This window comes from Eumetopias jubatus, unplaced genomic scaffold, assembly GCF_037043125.1.
Source record: "Eumetopias jubatus isolate StellerSeaLion01/CBP00866 unplaced genomic scaffold, mEumJub1_p1.0 scaffold_2, whole genome shotgun sequence".
Lineage (NCBI taxonomy): Eukaryota > Metazoa > Chordata > Mammalia > Carnivora > Otariidae > Eumetopias > Eumetopias jubatus.
In genome coordinates this window covers 125571632-125586035 of record NW_028274808.1, presented here as the reverse complement: position 1 = coordinate 125586035, position 14404 = coordinate 125571632, and the positions used below count along the sequence as shown (strand labels likewise).

Genomic DNA, 14404 nt, shown 5'->3' with positions numbered 1-14404 from the left:
ATCCTTGAGAATCTCTGTTACCACATGTATAGCTTTTCTTAAGAACTTGTTTGTGGAATGCCTGGCTGGTTCACTTGGTAGAGCATGTGACTCTTGATTTTAGGGTTATGAGTTTGAGCCTCATGTTGGGTGTGGAACCTATTAAAAAAAAAACTGTAACTTTTGAAGGAAATAAAAAGAAAAATTATTCTGTGAGTAGTGGAGTGGTAGAATTACAATGAAAAGATTCTTGGCAATGTTATTTTGAAGAAAGGAAATAATTCCCTACTAAAAACCCCTCAAATTTGGCCAAATAAATAGCTATTTTCCACCATTTGGCATATTATCTCTCTTTCAACAAGGTTCTATTGTTCTTCTCATCTCACAGTTTATAGAGATCAAGTAGTCAGGACACTTGAAATTCTAGGGTAGGCCTCAAAAGAAGGAATCAGGAATCGGTCCCAAGGAAAAAGGAAAGTTTAGGTTAGTTGATCCATGATTTTATTTTTTTGCTGTTTATTAAAGGACATATGGGCAAATATGAAAATGACTTCTTCCTCTATGTGAGTAAATGTAATTGTACTATATATTAATTTTATAAACCAATCACCATTGAGCTTTGAAAAAAAATTCATCACTTTAAATCATGATTCAACATAGAGATTTTTAAGTTAAATCCATACATATTTATTGAGCACTTACTATGTGGCAGATACCCTTTCTAAACTTTCTAAACTCCAGTGTCCTCATCTGTGTGATTAAAAACTGTAGCTACCTCATAGGGTTGTTTTGAGAATATGCATCTAAAACACCTAACCTAGTACATTGCACACAGTAGACACACAATAAAGAGGGCCATTATTATTTGTTATTCTTCTTAAATGCCTTAAAACAGATTCCAGAAACAAAAAGGGATGGCAGATATAAAAGCCATAGATCTTATAGCAGGCTGTGGTAATAAAAGATCCCCTTAAGCCAGATATGCAAACACATATGTGGTTACACTAAGAAACACATCCACTCACTTATTAAATAATTTAATGAACACTTACTATATGCCAATCACTGTGGTAAGTGCTGGGGATATATTCGTGAATAAGATAAACAAATTCTGCCCTCCTGGTGCTTATGGTCTAGAAGGCAACAATGACATTAAACAATAATTACTCAAATGCTCTATAATTACTATCATAACAAGAGCTATGAAGGAAAAGTGCCAGTGCTATAAAAGTCTAAATCCAGGGTGGTGGGGGTGGGTGGGTGGATAATTTAATTTGAACAGTCAGAGAAGGCTGCCCCAGGGAAATGACATTTAAGTGAGATCTAGAGTCAACAAGACAAATTGGTAGAGGTGGTGTTGATAGAACATAGTAAAGTAATTCAAAGGTATAAATAAAACCACAAAAAAGATCTCATTTCAGCCAAAGACGTTTTTACTTTAAAATAATAGAAGAACATTTCTAAAGGTCCTTATAGTTTGAAGCTATTATTATAGGGTTATTACTAGGTTATTTGTCTCAATATGAAAATTAAGAAAATGTTATTTAACAAAATACCCTTAAAGGGATCCATCTCTTACAAATTCAGGTGTTGTATGTATAAAAAGCTAGAATTACAAAATTGGTCTTGCTAAACTCCAGGCTTCTGAGGCATGAGGTAAACAGAAGTGGATAAGGTTTTATTTGCTTTGGGGAGTTTTTTATTTGTTTGTATTTTTAGGCATCGTTAAGTGGAAAGAACATTGAATCTGAGGTCAGGAGGTCTGAGTTCTATTTCTGACTGTTACTCACTCACTGGGGAGCCATAGGCAAGGCCTTCAAGCTACCGCTCCCTCTTCTGTAAAGAGGAGTATTGCTTACAAAAGCCCTGCATTGCAGAAGCTTAGCTGAGGAGCTCTGTTAGCTCAGGTCATGGCCTGATGGTATGGATTGGGGTCAGAGGATTCCTGAAACTTTTCTTCTTTCATCCAAACATCTGTTTGCTCCTCTGTTCTGGATTTATGACAGTAAATGTCCAGACCTTAAGACTGAAAGGAGAGGGGCGCCTGGGTGGCTCAGTTGTTAAGTGTCTGCCTTTGGCTCAGGTCGTGATCCCAGGGTCCTGGGATGGAGCCCCGCATCGGGCTCCCTGCTCGGCGGGAAGCCTGCTTCTCCCTCTCCCACTCCCCCTGCTTGTGTTCCCTCTCAAGCTGTGTCTCTCTCTGTCAAATAAATAAATCAAATCTTTAAAAAATAAGACTGAAAGGGGAGAAAGAGAAAAGAAAAGATCAGCAGCTTTTGGTAACAGTCATGGAACAAAAAACTGAGAGGAGCAAAAGTTAACTTGAGAGTGAAGAGGACAGTATGGGAATTGAATATTTATCACCTCACTTATGTGAGTCTTTTATCTTCTGGGTGGTGCTTGGGGTCCTGTTACTGGAAATAATGACACTACTGTGAGAATCAAGCAGACTGTTCTTATTTGCTCAGAGTTTTTCCTTCTTGCTTTTCTTCCTAAGGGACTTTCTGCCTTCTCCCAACCCATTCTCCTTTCTTTTTTGGCTTCCTTGTCTCCTTTCATTTGTTTTCCCTGCCACTCTTTTTCCCTGATCCTTTCATTTTCCCCTCTCTATTGCTTCACCCCACAAGGACACAATCATTAATTAAGACCCTTAATAACTGAAGCAAAAATGTATTGTAAGGGGCGTCTGGCTGGCTCAGTTGGTGGAGCATGAGACTCCTGGTCTCAGGTTTGTAAGTTCAGGCCCCACATTGGCTGTAAAGATTACTTAAAAATGAAATATTTTTTAAAAATGTCTTTTAATAAAAGCCTTAAAAATTATAATCAGTTGTTATGACTACATAGTACAAAGCCAAAGCCACAAAGCCAGTCAACAAATATCATCCAAAGGTCACCGTTCATGTCACCCAATCCTATCTGCAAGATTTCCATTTGCAATAAAGTAATATCCTACCACTCACATGGTGGAATTTACAAGTTTTTAAGGGAAAAAATGAGAAGAATAGAAAGCATTGTATGTACGCTCTGTGTGTATGCCACTGAGCTAAAAATGTCATGCTCTGATATCGTCAGATGATCTTATTGTCATTTTGCAGGTGGGCTCTTCTAAGAAATTACTTGTCAATCCATAACAGTTGTAAATATATAAATAAAAAAATAAACACAGGCAAATAAATCTGAGGAAAAAAATAGAAGATTGCCTTAGATTTTGTGTAACTAACTAGGGAATTTTTTTTTTTTGAAGGATGTAAAGTAGGATATATTAACTGTTTCAGTGAACACATTTTGTGAAGTGCCTTCCGTTTTAGCACTTTAAGTTTATCACATTTTGTTGACTTCTGACATTCCACTTTCCTAGATTATAGGAAAGATCTGTTTATGTAGTTTGTTTTAAAAATGTGCCAATGCCTGTACATTAACAAGATTTTTAAAAATACAACTGTATAAAACAATTTATTGGTCTTTTTGGGGTATCTGCTGTAACTCCAGTGTATTACAACTGAGCCATTAATCTTGTCGCTTCATCAACATTAACTGGTTCGTTTTCATGACACTGCTGAGGAATCAGCTGTTTCTGCAAAGGTTCAAGGGAAAGGCCTTTTGAGAAACGGGCAAGTTCCTTTTGTATATCTACAAAAGCTTTATTCACTCTGTTAACTTTTTCATCATTCACAATGTTTATCTTCTTAAGATTAGTGGTAACTGGTTTTACTTTGTTTTTAGACTTAAAGTTTTTTTGGCTGGCTATATGAAATACATTCCTGGACTTCTGCCCTCTTAGTTTGTTCTTGGCCATTGTCTTCAATACCCTCGTGCAGCAACTCACGCTCCGACTGACACCATCTACACGCAGAAGATCTTCCCTAACTAGGGAATTTTTTAACTTGAAAACTAAAAAGTGAATTGTTTTCAGGGAAATTATTTATGCCCAACATTATCTTATATTTGTATAGAAGATAACCAAACATCATTATTTCAAAAATATTTTTATTTATTTGAGAGAGAGAGTGAGCACAAGAGAGAACATGAGTGGGGTGTGGGGGCACGGGGAGAAGCAGACTCTCTGCTGAGCAGGGAGCCCAACTCGGAACTCGATGCCAGGACCCTGGGATCATGATCTGAGCTGAAGGCAGACGCTTAACCAACTGAGTCACCCATGCGCCTAAACATCATTATTTCTGAGATGTTTCTGATACCTAAATGCTACAGCAAGGAAATTCCTCAGCATCCCCACTAATTTGTCACCACATGGTCTACTAGCCAACCATCTTGCAACACAGCGGCAGAGAAGGAAACTGCTCTTCGCAAATGCCAGAATCATAATGTGTTGGCAATTCATGAGGGTACACTGAAATGCTCTCCGATTTTATTTTTTTGGTTGGAATTGATTTTTAAGAATTCATATAATTAGCAGGCTGGTTGAGCAAGTCAAATTATTATGGATTTGCCCGAGTTAGAAATGAAGTCACTCAGAACAAATGAAGTCATGAAACCTGTCCCTGTTGCCGAACGCTTCTTACTATTCTTTTGTTACCTCATATGTGAGAGAGCTAATGAAACAGAAGTTCTAATCATATAATCTGAGAACTCCTGAAATTTTTTCACTTCTCAATTCTTTGATAAAGAAAAGAGAATATAGCAATAAATTGGTAGCATGGGCATGCACAAAAGAGAAACAAATCTATTTTGTTGATTTTATAAACAATAGAATCAACAAGCTTGGAAAAAGATGAAAAAAATTTCTTTTCTGGTGTTCAAGTGGGAAATCTAAGCAAGAACTTTGATTCTTTAGGAAGGCATCCCATAGAATTTGGTTAGTAGGCCAGTCTTTCTTTTGGCAATCCCAGAAAAAAAACCCCAAGAGTCCTTTCCCTGAAATCTGCAAAAATAGGACCAAAAATTATATTTTGTGTTTTGTCAGTATTCCAATCTAAATGACCTGAGGGATGGTAGAGAGCATACCCAGGAGTCCATGGTTTCCAAGTAGATTTCTTCCTAAACATCAGCCAGGGGCCTGGGAGTTTCCCTCAAAAAGGAAGACATTAATTTAAAAGCTACTTATGAAGGTAAACTCCAATATTAGAAATTAGATATCTTCATGGTGGAGTGTTTTAATGATTGGAAAAAAAAAGGAAATCAGGAGCTTTAACAAGGAAGAGTTTGAAACTAAGCTCTTGTTAGTGTTCTCCAACTGTGGCCTGAGAACAGTATGTTATGAGCATCCTACGTCACCTACTGAAGTGATCACCCAATGATTATCTGGTTATCCCAACTGAATGAGGTTCTCCTTAACTTCTTCCACCTCTTTTTACTCTGATTCTACTCCAGATAAGCAAACTTCTTACCTAAATTTTATTTTTCACCTGGACTTCCCTGGAAGTAAAATGATCTGAGTATTCCAGATTGCTTCACAAGTATCCTTTTTTAAATTTACAATAAACTTCTGGGTTTCTCATCAACTTCTAGTGAGCTTTATTTTTAGCATGAATGAGTCCCTGAGAGTCTGCCTATTCTGCAGTTGTACCAATAAAAATGAATTTCTGAATATGCTTGGTTTTAATTGATAGAGACTTCATAAAGAATAATTTGCTCTGAGAGTTTCAATCTGAAAAAAACCTGCCTAGTGTTCTCTTTCTAACCAACTCTTTAAGTGCAACATGACTGAACTAAAAACCACATCCTTCATTTAAACTGAATAACAGTTTGTGAACTCTTGTCATGTATAAAATTTATCTTTGTTTAAAGCTATGTATAAAACGTTAAGTTTATATATTAATGCTGATAATTATTGAGGCTTGATAATGGATACATTGGGAGTTCATTATAATATTCTTTCTGTAATAAAAAGTATGTTTGGGGCACCTCGGTGGCTCAGTCAGTTAAACATCTGCCTTTGGCTCAGGTCAGGATCCCAGGGTCCTAGGACTGAGCCCCACATTGGGCTCCCTGCTCAGTGGGGAGCCTGCTTCTCCCTCTGCCCCTCCCCCCCTTTTGCTCTCTCTCTCTCTCTCTCTCAGATAAATAAAGTCTTTAAAAAAGTGTACGTTTGAAATTTCTTAATAAAAAGTACAGCAAAAAATTAAAAAATATCAGGAGATTTCAAAACCATCTTCAAAGAACGTTCTAAAATTGAGGTAATGTGATTTGTTCTCTGCCTGGATTTTCAGTGTTATTTGTCTCCACAACAAGCAAAACTTTAGCTCAAGTTACTCAGGCAATGCTATCAGGTGTCCGCCAGCTCTGCCGCTTGCTGTGGGCTGTTTCTTTGCCAGGAGGCACTATATTTGGATCTATGTGTGACGGTTGATACTTTGGCTCAAGTTGTAAGAACCAACTCATTTCTTTTCTAGGAGGGGATGATACTTGTTTGTCCCTGCTGATCATGTTGAAATATCTGTGAAATAGATAAGATTTTGATTTTCATAGGGGTATTTCTGCCCTCTTGATAAAAAACCTACTGAAAGTTCTCTTTGTACCCCAAGGCCTCTGTCCCCTTGTATATGATAGGATCTCTTGGTCAAAATTTTTATATGCTCTGTTTTTGGGTCAGAAATACTTTAGTGTTACAGAGACTAGGTTCTGAAATGACAACATGTTGATTTAACTGTTATATAAACATAAGTATATATTTAATAATATAAAATTTAAAGTATTATAAATTTAATAAATAATATAATATAAACAATATAAAATACTATTAAATATAAAAAAAGTCTATAAGAATTTTGTCAAGGAATCTGACCAGATAGATACAAAGAAAACAAGAAATGTCTTCATCTTTTTTCTCCTAAGGATTAAATCCTACATAGAAAGACTTATTGGCCTAATAAATTACATTTAACAAAATGTTCAGTTGATGTTAATTTAGGAAATGTGTCTCATTTACTTCAATGTGGTATTTGTTTTGCCCATTTTATCACAGTGCTTTTTGTTACATTAGTTTAACTGTTATGTTGAATGTGTTTGTTTAAAAATTTATCAAAATTGTCTTTTAATGTTTAATACTGCTTTGATTAAGACCACACTATTACGTTTGATTAAGGTGTATCTATATCAGGTAGCTGGGTTAAATTAAAAAATAAAATAAAATCTAGGACAAATTTGACTACTGTATTTTTCAGATTTAATTTGGATGTTTGACTTTGTATTGATGGAACAACTATATATATATGTTCTCAAATTTTCCTTTCTAGAAGAAATTCATAGAGAAAACCAAATATTCTGTGGAGATTATAATTGGATTTTTTCACATACTAAAAAATAAGTTACTATTATCAAGAGGTCTCATTCTGTAGGGACGGCTATGAAACTTAATAGAAATAATGGTTTCAGCTTAAAACATTTGAAGAAAGTATTCTTTACTATCAGGTTTAGAGATTTATCTCTTAATCCTGAAATTACCTTTATTATGATCAATCTTTTTACTTTATTGTCACTTCCCTAATATTCCTTGTCAGTTATGCAAAAACATAGAAATAGTCAAGGAAGTTTACATCTTGAATGAGAACCACATTGGGCTGAATCCGACTTGCATGAAAAGAAAATTTCAGAGTTATAAACTTCCATAATACACTCTGTAAAAGCAGCCACATTTCAGTTATGTACATGTACTCTATAGTCAAATTGTTAGGGTTCAAAGCCTGGTTCTGCCTGTATTAGTCAGCTGTACAAATGTAAGTAAGATTAACTCTGTTCTTTCATTTCCTTGTCTGAAAATAATAGTACCTATCTCCTACAGTTGCTTTATACGTAAATCAATACGTACAAAGAATTCAGAAGAATATCTAGCTAGTAATGGCTATTATTCAAAATTTCAATTTGTTCCAAAGATATTTATGTGAATATGCGAATTTCCATAACAATATATGTGTGTATAACAGTGTTATGTGTGTTAGCACGTGCTAAAAATGCTACTCCTGATTTTCACTTCATTATAAAAGTAAAATGTTTTCGGGCACCTCGGGGGCTCAGTTGGTTAAGCAACTGCCTTCGGCTCAGGTCATGATCCGGGAGTCCCGGGATCGAGTCCCACATCGGGCTCCCTGCTCAGCAGGGAGTCTGCTTCTCCCTCTGACGCTCTTCCCTCTCGTGCTCTCTGGCTCTCATTCTCTCTCTTTTAAAAAAAAAAGTAAAATGTTTTCATAGAAAGTTTGGGAAGTACAAAAAGCAAATAGAAGCATAACAAAATTATACCAAGTTTCACCATCCAGAGGCAACTATCAATAATATTTATAACTATACTTTTTCCATGAATTTTTAAATGTAAGTTTTAGTGTCCTAAATAATAATATTTAAGTGGAAATGGGTGGATTTGTTATTTACACATAGCATACTGAAGTTACTTTGTTAAAGCTTTTAAATTCTGAGAAGAAGCAGACATCAAACTTTTGGCTAAAGTATTAAAATATTAAAAATATTTTGTCATGTAAAATAATCAGATTATGAAAATATTGAAAGATTCCAGGTTCATATCTCACAGATTTAAAAAAAAAAAGGTCTATCTTACTTTCTTCATCAGTTAACCTCTATGCAACTGGCAGAAAGTGGCTTTGAGGAATTTCCCAGAATAACTTTATTCTGAAATTTAATATCAATAGGTCTCTGCATATTATACAGGTTGGCAGAATTTGATATGATGTGTAAATTGGATATTATTAGTAGAATTCAGTTAAGTTTTTGTATATGTTATTGATCCATAGTCATTCCTTCATATTATTCCTTATCCTAAAACAATTCTATGCTTTAATTAGATTTTTGATGAGTTGATTCATCATTCTTTGTATTACATCCCTTTACATTTTGGCTAGGAATGGCATACTTTACTGCATTCCACTGTGACTACACATGTGGATACCTTCCAATGAAAATATTAGTTTCATTGCTTTTCCCAGAGTGTGTAAACGGATTTTAAAAACACTTAGTGGAGGTACTGTCTTTTGGGTGGAGAGATTTTACTGTAAATAAAGCATGTTAAGATTAGATTTCCCCAAGGATCTTTCCAATCCAAAATACCACTTGTTTAAATGCCCTTATTTGTACACTAGGCTTGTTAATAATTATGTCTTCATAGCTCCACCATTGCTGGAGAGATACAAGGAAAAGCTTGAGAAATTGTAAACCCAGACAATGTGAAAGACTACCTAAAGGATCAGAAGAGATTACATCAGTAGTTTGGGACAAAACCATAAATTAAAGAAATTGATATTTAAAAAACAATTTAAAATTAATCTTGGGCTATTAAAAATTTATATTATTAATATATAATATAAAATTTGTATTATCTTGAAGTTAATCAATTAATGTGTGTGGGTTTTTTAAAAAGATTTTATTTATTTATTTGACAGAGAGAGAAACACAGTGAGAGAGGGAACACAAGCAGGGGCAGAGGGAGAGGGAGAAGCAGGCTTCCTGCAGAGCAGGGAGCCCGATGCGGGGCTCGATCGCAGGACCCCGGGATCATGACCTGAGCTGAAGGCAGATGCTTAATGACTGAGCCACCCAGGTGCCCCGATTAATGTGGTTTTTAGAAACAAGTCTGTGTTGTTTTATTCTCGTTATAGTTGTAATAAATATTCTCTACAATTTGAAATACAGAAAATTATAAAGTAAAAAATTAAGTTTCCCAATCCTACCTCCCAAAGATAACTCTGGTTGTTTACCCTATATGCATAGACTAGGTCTAGTTTTAAGATGTATTTTGTTTGTGATTCAGAATAATCACCTTTGCTAGCTCTTTTAAAAATTGGTTAAAAGTTGACAATGAGGAAAGAAAGAACTTATTTCCAGATTTTAAGTCATGGTGGGTCATACCACACTGTAATCTAAAGGAAATGCTTCTAAAAATCCTAAAATGACTAAAAAGTCATCAATTTAAAAAAAATCACAAAAGCAAAAGTCATAATATTTTCACAAAAAGTGACTTTACTTTTAAAATTACATGTCAACAGAGTTTAGGGCATGATAGATGCTCAGTAAATAAGTGTGCATAACATTCTAATGATTTATGTGACAGTATTGATGATAAAAAGAATCACCAATAATGTATCAGTCAGGGTTTTGAAAAGGAAACAGATGGTACCCTTGGAGGTGTATAATTGACATACAATAACCTATTAGTATCAGGTGGATAGCAAAGTGACCAATATTGAAAATGTTTTTTTTCTTTAAATTTATTTATTGTTATGTTAATCACCATACATTACATCATTAGTTTTTGATGTAGTGTTCCATGATTCATTGTTTGTGCATAACACCCAGTGCTCCATGCAGAATGTGCCCTCTTTAATACCCATCACCAGGCTAACCCATCCCCCCACCCGCCACCCCTCTAGAACCCTCAGTTTGTTTTTCAGAGTCCATCATCTCTCATGGTTCATCTCCCCCTCCAATTCCCCCCTTTCATTCTTCCCCTCCTGCTTTCTTCTTCTTTTTTTTTTCTTAACATATATTGCATTATTTGTTTCAGAGGTACAGATCTGTGATTCAACAGTCTTCCACAATTCACGGCGCTCACCATAGCACATACCCTCCCCAATGTCTATCACCCAGCCACCCTTGAAAATGTTTTAATAAAGGAACACTGAACAGAGGTGTGGGCAGATCTTTCTAATGAGCTCTCACAGCATACATCTAGATCTTCTCTCTTTACAGTTTCCTAAGTTCATTTAGATCAAATGTATAAGTCATCCTGATCATCCTGATTGAAAGATGGCAGGTTTTTTTCATTTGTCTTTTCTTAGTTTCTTGCTTCTCAACTCTTTTTACATCAAGCCAAACTTAGGAATGGAGGAAAATGGATAAGCCTTCTTCCCAGCCTGCACTACCTCCCAGACTGAGAAGATTAATTTCTCGGCATAACCAACTAATTGGGAAGTTGTGCCCCAGGCCTATTTCTCATTTTCTTGATTTTCTTCAAATAACATTTTTCTTTGTATACCAAGCTTTTTCGATTATGTTCTGTTTCTATCTCCTCTCCAAAATCACATATTCTCTATCCTTTCTATCACCAACCAGATGCCTCAAAGAAATGACTTTGAGTAAACCATCAGACTGGCTAAAACTTGATCTTTTTTTTTCTAAGATTTTATTTATTTATTTGACAGAGAGAGACACAGCGAGAGAGGGAACACAAGCAGGGGGAGTGGGAGAGGGAGAAGCAGGCTCCCCTCTGAGTAGGGAGCCTGATGCAGGGCTTGATCCCAGGACCCTTAAAGACCGAGCCACCCAGGGGCCCCTAAACCTTGATCTTATCATGAGGAATATTCCTTCCCTTCTGAAATCTGAAACTTGGAGCTCTCTGGTACTTTTTTCAGTGCCCTTACAATCCACCCTTTTTATTCATAAATTGGCTTTTTTTTTTTCTTACTAGAAACTGCCAGGGAAATGCATTGTCCCTTCAAAAATGTCTCCTCTCTCTTCAATATTAGTTATTAATACCACTCCCCAAAACCAGACTTGAAATCTTGAAGCAGTTTTAAAAAGTTTAAACTTTTTGACTTCTTCCTCGATACCCTATTTATTTACTCAATTGCATAGGCATCATGGATCTGCTCCCAGAGCATTTCCCATCCATTTATTTCTTTCTACTCTCTCTCTCTCTCTGCTTCTTTAGTGCTTGCCCCTCTTTCCAGCATCCTCTCCATTCTGGATTTTATTTTATTTTTATTTTTGGGGGGGAGGGGCAGAGAGCAAGGGAGAGAGAGAGAGAATCTTAAGCAGGCTCCAGCCCCAGTGCAAAGCCTAACGCAAGGCTCGATCTCACGAGCCTGAGATCATGACCTAAACTGAAATCAAGAGTCCAGTGCTTTACCAACTGAGTCACCCAGGCGCCCCGCCCATTCTGGATTTTAAACATTAAATATTCATACCTCTGAGTGGTTTGTTTGCCTTTCAGGATTAGGACTTAAAAAAGTAACTTAGAGTAATGTAGGAACTTTTTAAAGACTGGCACTTTACAGTTTATTCGGTGCAACCGTAAGAACTTGTCACAGCCATGCCATCTTGTAATTAAAAGTTTGTTATTTTTGAAGTACCGCAAGAGGATAATAAAATGTTAGAGCAAACATGTATTCACTTGGATAAATACTGGGTTTAGATGGAATATTCTTAAAAACTCTTCCTTCTAAATTAATCTTTTGATCTACTTTTTTTTTTCTCTTGTGCACTGGTTATGATAAAGTGAAACTTTAAATATAGTTTCTTTTGTGGTGAGTTCCTTTGCTTAGCATGTAGAGTTAACAAGGCTAAGGACACTGGTCTGATTTCCTGATGAATCAGTTATCATCCTGCTTAGTCTGTAGTCACAGACTGTCCTTCAAATCATGGCCAACCATTTCATAAATGTTAGTGATGAATAAGACAGAGAAGGGGATTCAGAATGTCTTGGGAGCAATTCATTCTGAAACAAGTTAAGGCACATCCTCTACCAGAAATGGTTTAGTAATTTTGTCCTGTTTCATATACAAGTGATATACATACTCATAATAATATACAAGTATTTAATTTCCATAGTTTGTTGCAGATTGCATCTCTCTGGCTCCCAACAGTGTTAGCTGCTATAGTTTTCCATCTCCTTTCTCTGGTCTTTAAACTGGGTGGCTTATTGAATTTACCAGAAGAAGTGTGTTGAGATGAAAAGGACACGGTTTTTGGAGTCAGATCTTGTGATCTACTTCTGTCACTCATTAGTTGTGTGCTCTTGGTTAAGTTTCTTCATCTCCACATTTCTGTTTCTTCTGAAAACATACCTACTTTATATGGTGGTAAGAATTTAAAAAGATAATGTCCGTAAGTCACGAAGAACTTAGTCCACATTGAATGCTCAAGTTCTCTACTTTTCTTTGTGATATGTAAATAAATGTAATCAATTGGTTTGGCAAGTTCGTATGGCTACCATTTATTCAACATCTACTTGGTGTCAAGCATGCTGCCAGGTGCTTTATATATATTATCTCTACTCCTCACAATAACCTCAAAAAGCTATTTATAATTATTTCTTAAGGATGAGGGAACTGAGATTAGTTGCTGCTGTCTGGGATGCATGGTTCTCACCTAAGTACATTATACAGTAAATTGGGGACAGAGGGATATTTCTAGGGAAGAGGTTTTTAAGCATTGTAGTTTAATAATTACCTGGAGTTGGGGAGGGAGTGTTTTTTAAAAAGCCAGATTCCTAGGGCCCACCTGCAAGGATCCTGGGTCTGGGTAGGGTCCAGGAAAACACAATTTGAACAAGCTGCGTATGTTATTTTGATGCAGCTGTTTTTTTTGGAGGACACTTGGATAAATGTATCTGCATCATACCTTAATTTCGTTTTCTCATTCTTACCCTCCTTTAAACCACGAGAGGAGGAGGACCATTTAGAGGCCGGCTAGCACCTATATGCTAAAATATGAATTTGCTAAGGAAACAACACTCCTCTTACTCTCAGCTCTTCAAGGTGCTTACCCTCTGGTGAAATCTCCTTCTACCACCTGCAATTCTTGATGTCTTCATCAACCTTGTTGGTCTAGGTTCATTTTAACTGTCTCAACAATAAACATAAAGAGGAGCAGAGATGGGACCTTTACAGGCCATTGCCCTGTGGAACTGTCACAAACTGTAATTTCTTGCAACCTCAATTTTCTTAGCTATGAATGGGGATGACCTTTGTCTTATAAAGTTATTGTAAGGATTGCCACACTGGCACTTGGTAGGTATTTGTAAATGTCACTGTTATTATTTATTTAATTTTGAGGTGAGGTGTCAAACATGATAGCACATATTAATATTAATATAAATAATATGTTAATAATATATAAACATATATTAAAGTGCTCCAAGGGCACCTGGCTGGCTCTGTTGGTGGAGTGCAGGACTCTTAATCTCGAGGTTGTGGGTTCCTGCCCCACGTGGGGTGTAGAGATTACTTAAAAAAATAAAATCTTACAAAGAAATAAAGTACTCCAAAACCAGCTTTCACAATAGGAAACTTTTCCTTCCAACATAATCTTTTGGAGAATGTGATGAATGCTACGGAGCAGCGCCATCCATTGAAAATATAGTGCTAGTTACATAGGTAATTTTAAATATCTTAGTATGCACATAAAAAAGAAAATGGATGAAATTAATTTTATATATTTTATTCAAATATAAAAATCTTATTCCAACATGCAATTGATATAAAATTATTAATGAGGTATTTTACATCAAAATTTTCATCCTAAGACTTTGAAATTCAGAGTGCTTTTTTGAACTTCTATCACACCTCAGTTTAGGTACTAAGTTTTCAATGGTGAAGTGAAATGTAGTCCTACCCAAACAGTAAAGTTGTGTTTGACACAAATGCTATCCTGCTTCAGTTTTTAAATGTCAATTAAAAGTATATAAAACAAAAAATTCAGTGCCTTAGTCAAGTAGCCATATTTCAAACGTTCAAGAGCCACA

The 14404-nt window shown here is 35.9% G+C and overlaps 1 pseudogene; it reads right to left on the bottom strand.

Moving 5' to 3' along the window:
- Positions 1 to 3472: 3472 nt before the first annotated feature.
- LOC114220142 (ribosomal biogenesis factor pseudogene) lies at positions 3473 to 3825 on the bottom strand (annotated as a pseudogene).
- Positions 3826 to 14404: the final 10579 nt, after the last annotated feature.